The sequence below is a fragment of the Lytechinus pictus genome, chromosome 1, assembly GCF_037042905.1.
Source record: "Lytechinus pictus isolate F3 Inbred chromosome 1, Lp3.0, whole genome shotgun sequence".
Lineage (NCBI taxonomy): Eukaryota > Metazoa > Echinodermata > Echinoidea > Temnopleuroida > Toxopneustidae > Lytechinus > Lytechinus pictus.
Window position 1 is genome coordinate 6,093,621 of NC_087245.1, and position 16,335 is coordinate 6,109,955.

A 16,335-nucleotide genomic window follows, 5' to 3' on the forward strand; every position below is an offset into this window, starting at 1 on the left:
TTGACAAGTATAATTGGGCGAGGCCAGACGTTGTCATGGTTATAGCTTTATCAGTATTGGTCATTATCTTATGAGTGTGTGTGTGTGGCCCTTATGGGGGCTAGAGGGAGGGGGAAGTGGCTCATGTTGGTCTTGACGGGAATGTGACGCAGTTAAGACACCAAAATTAATTCTTCAGAAACGTATCATGTAACGCTGAGAAGTATATTAATATCAGCTAGGTAGAAATACTATACCTAATGTCCTACAGAATAATTTCATAAGGTTTGCTTTCATATTTTAACACTACTTACCTAAAAATCTAAGGGTATTTTTTAGCAAAAATTTATTTCTCGCAGGACCCAAAATATGGAATTCTCTTGATAAAAAATAATTCATATTTCTTAAGACCATTTGTGGATAGGGGTACCGAGACTGTTAGATACTTTCAAAATACAAATATCGAATAGAAAGGTCCCACAATACTCTTAATTTAAGAGGCAAATACCACACCCGGACACCCCCCCCCCCCTCAGTATTCAGAAAACACTCTTTTAGCATTGTTTTCCCAAAATGGACTTTTAACAAGAGGGCTTGCAATGAAGTTTAGCAAAGGGTGGATCCGCATATATTGGTTAATCAACGAGTCACGTCTCAAAACAAGTCTGAATCAAATGTGTATTGATGGAGTTGTAGAAGTGGAATAAATAAACAGTATAATAAGAGACAAAAAATGAGATTCAAGGCCAACTACGACCAATATGTCGAATATGATTGATGCAATGTTCCACCCCTTTTTTTTTCTTTGGTAGAAAGCTGGTTCATATTCCATTCAAAACATCACAAAAGAGCTGAAGGGATGCATGCATAATGCGTTAAAACCTTGTACGTCATTCAATACAATAATATTTGTGTGAGAATTTAGGAGATGGACCTCAATCACAGACTGGCGGAAAGGAAGGAAAGGTAAAATTTTATACTGTTTTAAGACAAAAACATTTTATAATTCATATTAAATTTTGCAATAACATGAAAATAATTAATTATTGAAAACTACTTAAATCACCCCCACCTCGCACCCAGAATTCTTGGGTGGAAGAGCCGTGGTGTAGTGGTTCTGACTCTCGCCTTGTAAACAGAGGGTCGTGTGTTCGAATACCACAGCGGTCTAGCGTCCTTTGGCAAGGCGTTAATCCACACTTTGCCACTCTCGACCCAGGTGCTAAATGGGTATCCGGTAGGATGCGAAAGATATTGTATGTTTGATTTTGCCAGCGCCATAATGAGGCTGCGATGAATGCAAGGAATGCTCCCCAGGGAGTGGAAATTGTGCACTTTTCGTGCGGGATTAAAAATTGAATCCAATGACCGGGGTAATAATATGCTGTAACGCGCTTTGAGCCATTCTGGGAAAAGCGCTTTATAAAAATTGGCTATTATTATTATTATTATTATTATTATTATTAATTATTTCCTACCCAACTTGTATTATTTTGTGCACTTTATCCACATTTATACACACACCTCATCACTAAACATACTAATGACATTTTATCGACTGTTTTTTACCGGGACGCAAGTTCATATTATCAATTATATTGTCAGCAATAGGCCTATTTCCTTTTCTTATGCAGTGACATCTCAGTTGGATGAATCTTCAAAAATGATTAGGATGACAAGTCTCTGTTTTAGTATATTTGAATAACATCTTAACTCAAATATTGACAGGTTGTTTTTATCAGCAAGCACTTAAATTTCCATTTTGCTATAATTTTCATTTAGCGCCTATAATTTTCATTTTTGCGTATCGCTGTTACATTTTAATCGGTGCAATGCAATAACTTGAAAAAAGACATTTAATTCATTCGTTTCATCAAAGCGAATCACGAATGTTGGAGGAAAGTATGACAATAAATCAGGTGCCATGAAAATCAAATTGGAGTAATCATGTTAATGGGTACCAAATTTATAAACAAATAAATAAAATAAATAAAAACGTGGATATCTGCTTTAAAAGAAATTAGAAAAATAGCAACTGTTTAACTGATTAAGAAAAATGTCTTAATAATTATCTTTGTTTATTCATTCTATTGAGCCATGATTATGTTTCATGTAGCACATAATAGGATCGCAATATGAATGTTACTTAACAAAATAGAGGGCGTGATGGATTTAATACTAACATGCCCATATAGAGTGATTTCATAATTATTTGCTTTGGTATGTTTAGTCGGCAAACATTAATAAAATTATTTTTTTACATGTTTGTGATAGTGACGTTCTTGATTAAATAGTGTCTGATGTTCAAGAACAAAATATCGCGATCAGTTTTCGTCTCTAAGATGGTTGACATTCAAGGAAAAAGAATTTAATTTTTAGAAACACAAAGTCGGCATCGCGGAGTTGAGCAGGACATGCGTGTTTAAGGGTGCGTGTAGGTGTATGTGGTTCTTTTTTTCACACAAGTATTTATCATTTATAATTGTTTACGTCGGGGAACGACCTTTAACGTCACCATCCGAAATACATGACCAGGGCTCAAACCACACATCAATTTGTAACTTCCCAACATAGCTTGGATAACTGGCGCACGTCACAACTCTTAACGCACAGGAAGACAGAATCAAAGCATTCTCGAGTCAAGATGAATTAACAAACTGAAACAAGTATTCTGATTTCATTTTAAATAATTTATTGTCCAATACAGCAGTATTTTATCATAAATTACATCGTACAAAGTATATTCAAAATCACGAAGAAAACGAGAAGTAAAGAGTGAAAGGTATTAATTCACCGTAGTTATTGCATACAAATATGTTTTTCCAATGTCGCCTTGAAAAATACACACTTTTTTCAATGATAAAAACGGATTTTTAGCAGTTTGGATTTGAGCCTACAATCAAAACTTGCAGATTAGAAAACTCGGAATAGCATTAAGTGTATTTTTCTTTAGCTCAAGTATGAAAGCGATAGAGGTATACAGTGATATTTAGGCCCCTTCGAAAAATATTACTCATCACCTCAAAGAAATTATAGCCTGCACGATTAAACACTTGATTAGATGGCAAAATAGGAAATCGAACAACAATATTATAATACCAGAGACATGACCAGCATTTCGGCCCCCCAAAAATGCCATTTATGACATTGATAGATATTTATTTACGCAGTGTTTTTTCTGTATAGGTATGAGTTAATCATGTCAAGACGTTATAACGTTTATTAACGAGGTTGGTTGTTCTATCGTATTATAAAGTCAGGTCAATTCAATTCAAATAAACATTTATTTTCTTCCATTTCATTACATTTTTCGTATTGTAATTCATACAAAAATCAACTTGTTAGGAAGAATATAAATATTGTATACATGTTATGTTTAAAGAAGAAGGCGTATACCCTAAAGCTGAGGCTTGTGGCGGGAAACGCCTGTAGACAAAAATACAAGCGAGACAGGTAAGCATGATTACACAAATTTGCTTATAATGTCCCTTTTTTAGGTATGAATATCAAAAATTTTCAGCTCGCGCTCCGTGCTCGCATTATTTGATCAGTGTGATACATATCCGTTTAATTGCACTAACCTTAAAATGCCTCTACCTGGCAACTGAGCGCGCTTTGCGCGCTCACTAATACCGTGTTTACATGTGATGATCGGCTTTCGGTTCTGAACCAAAAGCCGATCACATGTAAACACGGTATTTTTGCTGGTGCCCCCCCCCCCCTATGCCGTGACCCACGGTACGCCACTAGACCCTAAGTCAATTGGCATTCCACATAGTTGTAGCTTTGCGAAGTATACCCTATATCAACGACACTTTATTTCTGAGCCCCATATTGGATTTTGGATCCGAAGATTATGGCAGGATCATTCTACATTACATTTGCTGAAAATAATAAATTCTCAGATATAGTACACTAAATCGTTCGTAATACTGGCAGAATTACAAACGTAACCACATACACTCTAAAAACAAATCAGTCAAAAATGACTAGTTAATAGGGTCAGCTGGGTGCAACTGTTATTCTAGTCATGTTTGACTATTAATTTTTCTAGTCGTATTTTACTAGAACATAGCTATTTCTGACTAGAAAATATGTCAAAAATATTATTATCAGTGATTATCATATCAGTTGCACCCAGTTGACTATTGGTTTAGTAAATATGACTGATTTGTTTTAAGAGTGTAGTAAACTCGGTTGATTTGCTATCTTACTTCTTGATGTGAACTGCTGGACTGCTGGACTAAACTGGACTAAACTGGGTTTACTGGGTGTATTTTTCTTGGAAATTTTACCTTTTGGACACTTCTTACCGTAATTTTGCCAATATGTTATATTTTAACTGGATTATAAATACCTAGGAGGGACTTTGCAGGTAACTATATTGCTTATTCGTTGAGAAATATTGGTGAACTTTGTCTGCTATGTGCACAGGATTGCTCTCCACATTTTTGGTACAGTCCCATGTACTTACCTTAATGTCTTGCTATGATTAAAGTGTACACAGAGACCTAGCTAATGTATGTAGCACTAAAGGACTGACCTGGATTTTCAGTCGTTCATATCTACTCGAGCAGTAAATGACTCCTTCAATCCTGATTGTTATTGATTGCATTATACAGTTGACTCCTATTGACCTGTCTGGTATTCATTGAATGGTCTATTCACCTCTACTACTCTAGACTATAGACTAAACCTTGATCGAACTTAGCCTTTGAACTAGTCTTTAAACTGGTAGTTTAACCCATCAACTATGACATCTCCCAGCGTTAGAACTAGACAGGCTTCCAAGGAAAAATCCAACACTCAGAGTTTAGTGACATCTGTTATTAAAGACATTTTGTTGGATAAAACTTTTCTTGCTCTTGTTGAGAGTCCACACGGGTCGTGTGGTCCAGTGGTTAGAGCATTGGACTCATAATCGCAAGGTCGTGAGTTCGAATCCCAACTCTGCCATTGTCTCCACTTTGATAAAAAGGCCCAAGAGTGATATCTGTCGTCTATTACGTCAGCCACTATGACTGATTAACCTAGACGTAAAATGTTTCCAAAGTAATTGGTTATATACCAGCTTGGCGTTTACCAGCAAAAAATGCTGTCCTGCCGAGTTCCTACGGGAGTTACCACAAACAGAGAGTCAGGTTTCTAAACAACTATCTGAACTACGTACTGAGGGAGAGAAACAGGAGTCAAGGTTATTTGATCTTGAGGTCAAAGTCGAACGATACACCCATGATATGAACGACATGAAATCCTTGATAGAAACCCAGAAATCAAGTATCAAGAAGCTACAACATGCCCAGGAACAATATTCTCGCAGAAATTGCCTTCGGTTCTTTGGCTTTCATGAGTCTCCCCAAGAAGATACAGATGACATCATCATGAAGCTCGCTTCTGAAGTTCTTGGAGTTCAGCTGGCGAGGAACGACATCGAGAGGAGCCACAGGATTACTTCAAGAACTAAATCATTAAGATCTGGAGTGGCTGAAAGCACAGAAAGATCCCATCCTCCACGACAGATAATTGCCAAGTTTGCCTCGTACAGGACCCGCCAGATGATTCTTAGGCAACGTCGGAAGCTCGCTGGAAAGGGGCAGTCGATTCAGGAAGATCTGACTGCTCAAAATGCACAACTTCTCCATGCTGCTAAGACATCTAAGGTAGTGGAAACTGCTTGGTCAGTGGATGGACGAATCTTTGTACTTGTGTCAAATGGTACCACCAAAAAGAAACATCTAATAAAGAACAAAACTGAACTTGAGCAGCTCATTGAACTCAACGCACACTTATCCAGGCTTACTTGAAACAAACTTTGCCTGCATTGACTCACCTCTAAAGCTTACTACACTGTTTTTACTGTTGAAGTCTAAAACTGTTATTGATTTGTTGTACTTTGATTGTTAAGTTTTTTTTGTTTGTTTTTTACACTCTCTGCAGCTCCCCACCCTCCCCCGATTTCAATTTTTTTTCTCTCTGTCTATAGAGTATTTCTTTCCCATGTATTTGATTGTATTTGTATTCCTTGTTATTGAACGCTTTTTATGATTAGTAATTTATTCACCTGCAGTAACTGTTCCAAACCTCAATCTCATCATGAAAATGCATTTTGTGATTCCTGCAATACTATATTATTCCCTTTTAACCATTATGTAAGCAATGAAGAATTTGTTTTCTCAATTTTTACTTTCTTTCATTTAGATAAGTCTATCGATGAGGACAATTTTCATGCCTTGGCTATTAATCCTTTTACTTTGAATGAATCTGAGAATGACTATAATGTATTTTAAAGACGACTCGGCGATTTAAAATGATTTATTAGTCGGTGAACAATGCCAGGTCATGAAGGTATTTGTAATTTGGAATGGCGCGGTTGACGAGGTGATACGTCACAATGGCGCGCCAGCCTGTTTGGTTTATGCCCACAATGACAATAATTTGTACTGGGCGCAAGGAGCGCGCATGTTTTGGCGCGCGCGCCTAGGTGTGAAGGCGCGAAAAATCCTTCATTTTAGTCTTGGCTTTCAACGGAGATGAACGTCCAAAATATTCGCTTGTAATTTTTCTTACGACCTTGCATTTTTGAAGACGTCGTAATCTACAAAGAGCAACGAAATCTACAAGAATTTTTTGTTGAAACCATCATCGATCGGGACTCACAACAATTTCGCTTATGAAGCTGAAAATGCAGTCCGAATTACTTGATGATACTCTATTTCTTGCCTGGCCTAACATTAACAACAACTCGTCTGCTTTGACTTTGAACCAAGTTTAATACGACGGGGAGCGACTGTATCGATTACAGCAGTCAGCAGATCGGCTGGGCCCTAACTTTTGAGCTGTTTGGTTTCAGCAACGATGGGACGAATGATGAGAATGTGACTCAAGCTGCTAGGTGGAATTCAGTTCATTCGGCTTTTCATAAGCCTGGAATTTTTATTGAGTCTGAGAGTCTTGTCGTTAACGTGCAGGATTTGGGACTGGCAACAGCCAACCCAGCCAACAAAACATTTGAGCACGGACCCTGGCACAAGGTTAGAGACTAGGCCTAAGTTAGGCCTACATTGGCAACAAAATCATGCATAAGTTAGACATTGTCGGCGACGCCATGATACAGTAGACTATGATTCATCATGATCACCCAATGATATGACTATGACTATGAGTATTTAATGTTTGTCGGAAGTCAGAGGTCCTACTCCTGAGTCCGAGCTCTCGAGTCTGCTTGTGGGAGGTGAGGCGACGGTCTGGATTGGCAGACGGAACGGGGAACGGGGTACTCGTGGTCGGTACCACTACCAGAGAATTCACAAGTTTCAGTCTCTACAAGACCTAGCCTATCCGGTGAGTACGAAGCAGGAATAGATCTAGGCTAGACTCAGTCTAGATTTAGGTCTACGGTTTAGTGTCAAATAGTATCCTAGGCCTAGGCCTAGTAGGTCTACGTTAGGCCTAACGTTAAGCCTAGTATACTGTAGTGCTAACTTAGAGTAGAAGTTAGGCTTAAATGAATCGTAGAAGAGGCCTGCTTTGTAACGAGCAGGTAGGCCTGTCTAGGCCTGGCTTTAGATTTCGAACAAAATCATGTTCTTATTGGTCAGGAGTTAATAGGCTCTGAGTCCTTTTCATTTCAATTTCATGGCCCGTCAACCCCCCCCCCCCCCCGGTTTTCACGTTAGAACGCGAAGATCCTATTACCAACCATAGGCCAGGCATAAGACTAGTTAAGGTAGTCAGGCAAACATGGTTCGATGGGGGGGGGGGGCTATTTGGCTTGTCAACACAATGTTTAGATTTGAATGTAGGTCATATGTCAAGCCATAATAAGACATAGCTTGGACTTGGCCTGGAATTAATTTTAATTTGGTCCAAGCGGTTTATACGATCATGATGGAAAAGGGAGGGGTTGTCGTCATAATTCAAACACGGGCCTAGCTAGGCCTGTTCCTACTTGACGACTTGTTTTAGTGTCTGAACTAGGTCACTAGGTGTGTCATGGTGATTTTTAAAAAGAGTTCAACAATTTTATTAACGTTAATTACCGTATCGTATTAGGTGTAGGCCCTAGTTCATGGCTGTGGTTAATATGGATGTAAATACATTTTCACAGCCGGTGGTTTGGAAATTGGGGTTAGTCTCCTCAGTATATGACTACATTGAGGTTCTAAAGCTTCGGCCAGAATCGATGTATATTTTCGATGGAAAATCAAAGAAAAATGAAGTCTATAGAGGCCGATATGAAATTGGTTCTAGCAGCCATTATTTACAGCTTATTCTAGGCCTAGTGATGGGCTAGGCTAAGATGTATTTAAGACCATGATTAATTTTAAGCCGCCGTTTTTGGCAAAAATGGTGAGAATAGCAGAGGGTCTACTAGTGATTGGCAAAAAGTTCGAACTTTTTCGGTGCTGATAAATAACTGAGTGAGAAATGTCACTTTGTCTTTGTTATAAATTTACAAGTAGTCTACTACTAGTACAGGTACTCGGACTACAATTTAATGGTGACACCACAGAGGAAATTAGGCTAAGTCCAACGTTAGATCTACTAACAGTAGACGCGGTTTTACATGTCTGTTTTGGGGATAAATCAGCTGGTTCAGTTAGGCCTATAAAAGTAGTATTTGACCTCTGTGACTTTTTCTGGATATGGGCCAGCATGAGCTGTGTTCTCGGTCTAAAAATTATGTGGATAGACCGGTGGTGGAAGAGCTTATACTAGATATGTATACGTCTACTCAGTTTTTAAATGAACATCTACAGACTGCGACGGGCATGATATTATTGTTGAATCAGTCACTTGAAAAGTAGCGGATGTGGCTTAGCATTATGACATGCGATTGTATGGATTTCTTACAGTCTTTTAAAGGAAAATAACTAGAGTTTAAAGTATTGAAAATAATACTATTTATTGCTGATGTTGATGATACAGTGTGATAATGATTATACATTAAATATAAATACCTCCACCTTGCACCAAGCAGTTCTGTTTATACATTTACGCCTTGAAACGGGTTGGTTTTTGGAATTCACTTTGCATGAATTGAATGCCGATGCTTGGTGGAAATGTGAGCTTCACATTTCGAGGAAACATGGTACACGTAAAAGTGGACTTACCATGCACATAATAGTCGGATGTAATTTCAAACTAGCTTGGAATCCCCAAATTAGTTTAGATTGAAGTCAAGTGGTCAACGAGCAGTTTGTTATAATATTATAGGCCTCCCAATAAGAAACCTTTATGTAATAGGAGTCGTTTATGTGCGATGATTTTGTGTGGATTTTATTTTGTGTAAAAAAAAAAAAGTAGAAATGCTTAGGCCCTATTGGAATTGAATTTAATTACTGGTTGTTATATAGCGCTTTATATCAACCTCGAAGTCGAACTGCTCAAAGCGCTTCACAATTGAACCTAGTTGCACCTCATGGTTCAAGGTATTTATCAAATAGGCCTATTTGGCTGGTCAATGATTTGAACTGAGATAATATCATTTTAAAAAGAATGATAATTATGTAATTATGTAAATGGGCATGTGTGGGAAAGTCTGAAATCTTGTAGATGCACCATGCTGTCACCCCCCCCCCCCTTTGCTTTCGGGGGACACAATACGGATGCCTTTAATGCAATGAGCCATGTAGGTAAACTGGCCAATCAAACGAAATTTACCGATTGCACAATCAGGAACCAGGTTACAAAAGTACATCTTCTTTTTTGGAATTGTACAGCGTGTGAAATATTTTGTTGGTGGCCCGTTGAGTATGAAAATGTTTCCAATGGGCTGGATGCAATAATTTGGCTCGATTATTTCTGCAGTGATATGAGGTAAACTGAATACTGATATAATAATGATAATATATTTCAAAATAATACAAGTTATAGTCATTTGGAACAGATTATTTGAAGCTTAATCTGGTTTTGAAATATATTCTAAGTTGCGACACGCACATGTATGCAGATGATATTGCATCGCTGGTTGGGGTTGTACTGTAGGGAATTGGAAAATTAAAGTTAAAAATGAAACATAAGGAGCAGGACTACTGATTATTCCGTGAAGGCGGTTTTCAGATGTTTCGGGAAGCTGCTCCTTTCGTGTTAAGCTCATAATTGAGTGATAAATTGAAAGGGAAAGCAGAGGGACAAACCCGTTTTGGTACGAGATACAGATTTAGGTGTTCTGCCCAGGCTTTTTTCTTGTTTTCTTTTGCAGAGCCGGCTCTTTGGATAAAATGGATTCAAGCTGACTACTGCGAGGCAAGGTAGGCTGGCAGGAAAGTTTGATGACAATCGGACCTACTATAGTATAACCTAGAACGCTCCAAGTCTGGCTGCCAAAGAGTTTCCCTTTGGTTGGATCTAGTTCCTGACCAGATAGCCTAGAGTCCATGGTAATGGATGTCAATTGTGGCGTTAATACGCTCTTGTAATAAATAGAAATGAACTGGGTATAGCCTGAGAACTATGCTGCCGGAAATTACCCTAATTGGAGCAGTGGTCAACGTCTTCATCTTCATATTAATAATTTACCGACAGGTGTGGATTTATAATACGTAGTCCAAGGAATAGAGGTTTTCTTCAGTAAAAAAAACTGGTGAACAAACATCTTAGCCTTCAAGGAACAGTATTGCAGCAGGGAAAACAATTTCATGTTTGAAACATCATGATACAGTGGGCTATCTTGAATAATGAGTCCATGATATGAGGATGAGTTCATTATGATTTCATTTTCAGACTTTTTATGAGGTCCTCCATATTGTTCACTTGGAAGGGATTGGAACTTGAACATATGAAGAAAGCCCTTTGCCTCTTTGTGCTTTTGCCAACAAGAATGTAACATATTGTTCAGGACAAATATATATATATGTGCATGTATAAATGTATAAGGCACTTCAATTTTATTCATTATCCTTTGAAGGACTACTCGTCGGATGTTATTTTAATTTTGAAATAAACAATTATTTCATGGATGTGGTGAAGATGATAAGACAAAAAGTCAGTCATGTTTTACGTCGATATGTGAATACATAATCGAAAAATGAAACATCCCCGGTAAAATTCCAGTTTATGTTCACTGGTTCTTAGTTTAGCTGCATGAGGGGTGTAGCTCTATAAACGGAGTAGTTCTGACGGGAAGGGTTCATGTTCAAATTGGTTTTAGTGCCTTCAATTATCATGGTTATACTCTATTGGTTATATGGGGTTATTCTGTGGATGTTACTCTAGTTTTCAGTTTCAGTTTTTATTTTATCTCATTTCCAACAGAACAGTTTTCAAAATCCATTATAACTCAGGAATGGTATGATGTCTGTTTGTTGGCATTAAGAGTGAGGTGACTAACTAAATGCTGTGGTTGGATTTTAATTGATCGATTGTCCACAATTGAATCATATGGGTGCATGGAGTTAAGTCATGCACTGTTATAATTATATGGCAAATGGGACAACAAGAAAGTGGCAGTACCTCAGTGCGGCATGCATTGTTGGTTTAGCTATGTTGGGATGCTAGTACGTGTTAACTATATGGTCAAACTGATGGCTTTCGGCCATCTAATTGGTTTTAGTGCCTTCAGTTATCATGGTTATACCCCATTGGTTATATGGGGTTGTTCTGTGGATGTTACTCAAGTTTTCAGTTTCAGATTTTATCTTATCTCAGTTCCAACAGAACAGTACCGGTATATCAAATCAAAAATAAATACTAATAATGAAAAAATGAATAAAATAAAGTATGGTATGTACCGTATTTGTTGGAATTAAGTGTGAAGTGACTAGCTAAATGCCGTGTTTGGTTTTTATCGATCGATTGTCCACAATTGAATTATTTGTGTGCATAGGGTTAGATTATGCACTGTTATACATGTATGGCAAATGGGACAACAAGACAGAGGCAGTACCTCAGTGCGGCATGCATTGCTAGTTTAGCAATGTTGGGATGCCAGTATTTGTTAATTATATGGTCAAGCTGAAGGCGTTCAGCCACCATTGATAACTTATCAAAATTGGTGATGCAATGAATTTCAATTTTGAAGATTGCAATAGATTTGTATCAAAATCATGATACTTCAAATGGCATATTATCTTGTCTTCCTTCATATGTTTTGTTTAGTTTTGCGCATGGTAATCAGATTTTAATTGTGAATGAAGTTCTGACACGGTTATGTTTTAATGTATTTCTATTGGGAGATTTTTCCAACAGCTGAATACATTGAAGTGTTTTTCATGCTCTCATTATACTTGAGATGGATATTTGTTCATATACTTGAATTGGATTTTTCTATCTGGTTTTGGAATGCAATAAGTGAAATATTCAGGTGCAAAGTATTTGTCATTTCATGCTGGTTTAAAACGGGCTGGTATGTTGGTCAAGAATAGAAAACAGGTATACTGCGTATAAAATGATCACTCTTATATCAGCCAGAATAGCTAGAGGCAAAGAATGCCAGCCTTCAGGTAACTGTGTCATGTAAGACAGCGACGTCAAGGCTGTACAAAGATTTTATACAAAGATGATATATTTTAAATTCATTTAAAATTATTGGAGGGCTTGGAGGCCTACTTGACTACATATGCATGATAACTGATTTAGCTTGGCCAGCTAATGCAAAACTAGACTAAATTATGAACGAAGGCTTAAAAAATGAATGAAGTGTTTGGCGGCCGATCATATATATAAAATATATTCTCGTTTGGCGGTAATTTGTCAAATTATGCCGCCTAAACACTGTTGTCATAAGATATATTGGCATGGCATATGTTCTTTAATCCACAATGGTCACTTTTGCAAGGTGTTTAAAGCAGTGAATTATATTTTCGCCTCTAGTTATTAGATTTTCCACTTTGATGCCATGTACGTTGATTAATATTTCATATTGAATCGGGTCCTCATTCGGTACCTAGACGAAGGGGATTTATTTATAACTTTACATAGTACTTTAAGAACGCAATTGTAGATTTGAATGTAAGGGTGTCACGCTCGAACTTTCAGTTTAGGCCTCACCTGATCTCATAGGCGGGGAGGCTGGTATTCTGTATACATTTATATTTTATGTAAGGGTGTCACGCTCGAACTTTCAGTTTAGGCCTCACCTGATCTCATAGGCGGGGAGGCTGGTATTCTGTATACATTTATATTTTTCGTGAAATTTAGGCCTCACCCAAGTTCTCATGCGGGAAGGCTGGTATATATATATATATGTATATTATATGATATAAGTATGACATCTGTAATCCACCGATTTGCCGGTAGCTCATAAATGTAGTTCATAGCTGTGCTGGTATTCCTGTCCGGCTAGCAGAGAACCAGTGGGAAAGCAGCCGCGAAATTTAACGTTGAATTTTCTGGGAGGGGGGCCTTCTAGCCGGGGGTTTAACCCCCCTTCGGGGAGCTAATTCGAGGCTATCGGTTGGTTTCAGATATACATGAATGTAAGTCTCTAATCAGAGGTATTCATATCTATGTTTTATACTTATGTGATTGTGACACCAATTTCGGGAAGCGTTCATCTCTATTGAATAAAGCCACGACATAATCGCATATTATTTTGTTTTGTCATTTTGTTTGCCGAGAATAATGTATTTTAAAGACGACTCGGCGATTTAAAATGATTTATTAGTCGGTGAACAATGCCAGGTCATGAAGGTATTTGTAATTTGGAATGGCGCGGTTGACGAGGTGATACGTCACAATGGCGCGCCAGCCTGTTTGGTTTATGCCCACAATGACAATAATTTGTACTGGGCGCAAGGAGCGCGCATGTTTTGGCGCGCGCGCCTAGGTGTGAAGGCGCGAAAAATCCTTCATTTTAGTCTTGGCTTTCAACGGAGATGAACGTCCAAAATATTCGCTTGTAATTTTCCCACCTCCTCCCCAACAACCACCCATGTAAACGGTACGTTTGGGTCAAACGATGTTGGAATATTGTTTAAACACATGCGTTGGAGAAGGTCGAGAATGAAGATACGCTATACGTATCATTCAGAGTTGATTTGTGTTTTATTGGAATGTACAGCTCGTTCAGGATGGAATAACGGGATGTAGAACTGTCGATAATGGACATTTGAATTAGTTTACTTACATGAATATAATATTGATTTATATAACGAAACACGAATTCAAATCCGGAGGCAGTTTGCCTGGTCGCACACCAAAACAATACCAAGATCGTCGTGCATTTAGAAATGTGGGCCGTAAGGGAATTTTATCCTTCTGATCTATTTTGGACTGTGGTCAGGTGGGTTTTCGCCCTTACCCGTTTTTGTGGCTGGGTGTTCGTTATATATTGGTAATTCACATGAATTGTATTGTCATATTATTGTCATGGCATATGTTCTTTAATCCACAATGGTCACTTTTGCAAGGTGTTTAAAGCAGTGAATTATATTTTCGCCTCTAGTTATTAGATTTTCCACTTTGATGCCATGTACGTTGATTAATATTTCATATTGAATCGGGTCCTCATTCGGTACCTAGACGAAGGGGATTTATTTATAACTTTACATAGTACTTTAAGAACGCAATTGTAGATTTGAATGTAAGGGTGTCACGCTCGAACTTTCAGTTTAGGCCTCACCTGATCTCATAGGCGGGGAGGCTGGTATTCTGTATACATTTATATTTTATGTAAGGGTGTCACGCTCGAACTTTCAGTTTAGGCCTCACCTGATCTCATAGGCGGGGAGGCTGGTATTCTGTATACATTTATATTTTTCGTGAAATTTAGGCCTCACCCAAGTTCTCATGCGGGAAGGCTGGTATATATATATATATGTATATTATATGATATAAGTATGACATCTGTAATCCACCGATTTGCCGGTAGCTCATAAATGTAGTTCATAGCTGTGCTGGTATTCCTGTCCGGCTAGCAGAGAACCAGTGGGAAAGCAGCCGCGAAATTTAACGTTGAATTTTCTGGGAGGGGGGCCTTCTAGCCGGGGGTTTAACCCCCCTTCGGGGAGCTAATTCGAGGCTATCGGTTGGTTTCAGATATACATGAATGTAAGTCTCTAATCAGAGGTATTCATATCTATGTTTTATACTTATGTGATTGTGACACCAATTTCGGGAAGCGTTCATCTCTATTGAATAAAGCCACGACATAATCGCATATTATTTTGTTTTGTCATTTCGTTTGCCGAGAATAATGATATAAGTAGCTTTCAATCTCCATTTAATGTAAACAATGCAAACAATGTTTCCAGTAAATATATATTTTCTGATGATTTTATCCCTAAGTATCATTCTACTTGTGACAACTTTTCTTTATTACATGTTAATTCCAGAAGTCTTGTTCGTAATTTTGACGACTTACAGCTTCTTCTGAAATCTCTAGATTATAAATTTACCGCTGTCGGGATTTCTGAAACATGGTTTCGTGATAATATTTCAATTGATATGTATAATATTGATGGATATTCCCTTGTTCACACTGATAGAGTTGGTAGAAATGGAGGAGGAGTAGCATTGTATATAAGAGATGGCATTGATTATAACTTGTGCAATATGATATCATTAAGTAAAGATCACTGTGATACTGTTTTTGTAGAAATTAATCAACCAAAAAAGAAATCTCTTGTAGTTGGTTGCATTTACAGAGTACCCAATACTGATATAACTTTATTCAACGAAACACTTTCAAATATTCTTACTGACATTAACTACTCAAAAAAGGACATTTATCTATTAGGTGATTTCAATATTAACTTAATCAATTATAACATTGACAACAAGACAAATGAATTCTTAAATACTCTTTTTTCATGTGGCTTTTTTCCATCTATTAACAAACCTACACGTGTGACAAGGCACTCTGCTACGTTAATAGATAACATTTTTACTAACTGTATTGATATGAACAATAAGTATGGTATAATTTATTCTGATCTTTCGGATCACTTTCCAATTTTTCATATTACTGACACCAAGTCTATTCCAATTCATTTGCATCATTGTAAGTCACGTATTATAACTGAAGAAAAAATATTGACATTTCAGAGAAAGCTTCTATCAATCGACTGGTCTCCAATTTATAGTAATTCAGATGTTAATGTCTCATATGACCTATTTATTCACAAACTCACTTCCCTATACTCTGAATGTTTTCCTTTAACCAAAATAAAAATAAAAAAGTATAATAAACCTTGGATTACTCATGGTATCATGAAATCTATCAAAAGAAAACATAGACTTTATTGTTGCTATATCAAAAAAAGAGACTCTCAAAGTCGAAATAAGTATATTGAGTATAAAAATACATTAACCTGTACTATTCGTCAGTGTAAAAAAATCTTTTATGAAAACCTATTTAGCAAAACAAAAGGCGATATGAAAAAAACCTGGTCTGAAATAAATAATATATTAGGT

General features: G+C 37.4%; 1 long non-coding RNA gene across 2 annotated transcripts; it reads left to right on the forward strand.

Annotated features, from left to right (window-relative positions):
* Nucleotides 1-860: 860 nt before the first annotated feature.
* On the forward strand, nt 861-15,079 carry LOC135157339 (uncharacterized). Of its 2 annotated transcripts, none has more exons than XR_010296357.1 (2): nt 861-945; nt 10,184-15,079. It is a non-coding gene; the product is annotated as an uncharacterized LOC135157339 (long non-coding RNA). The 2 variants fall into 2 exon arrangements; XR_010296356.1 differs by lacking the exon at nt 861-945 and adding an exon at nt 4,864-9,798.
* The last annotated feature ends 1,256 nt before the right edge of the window (nt 15,080-16,335 follow it).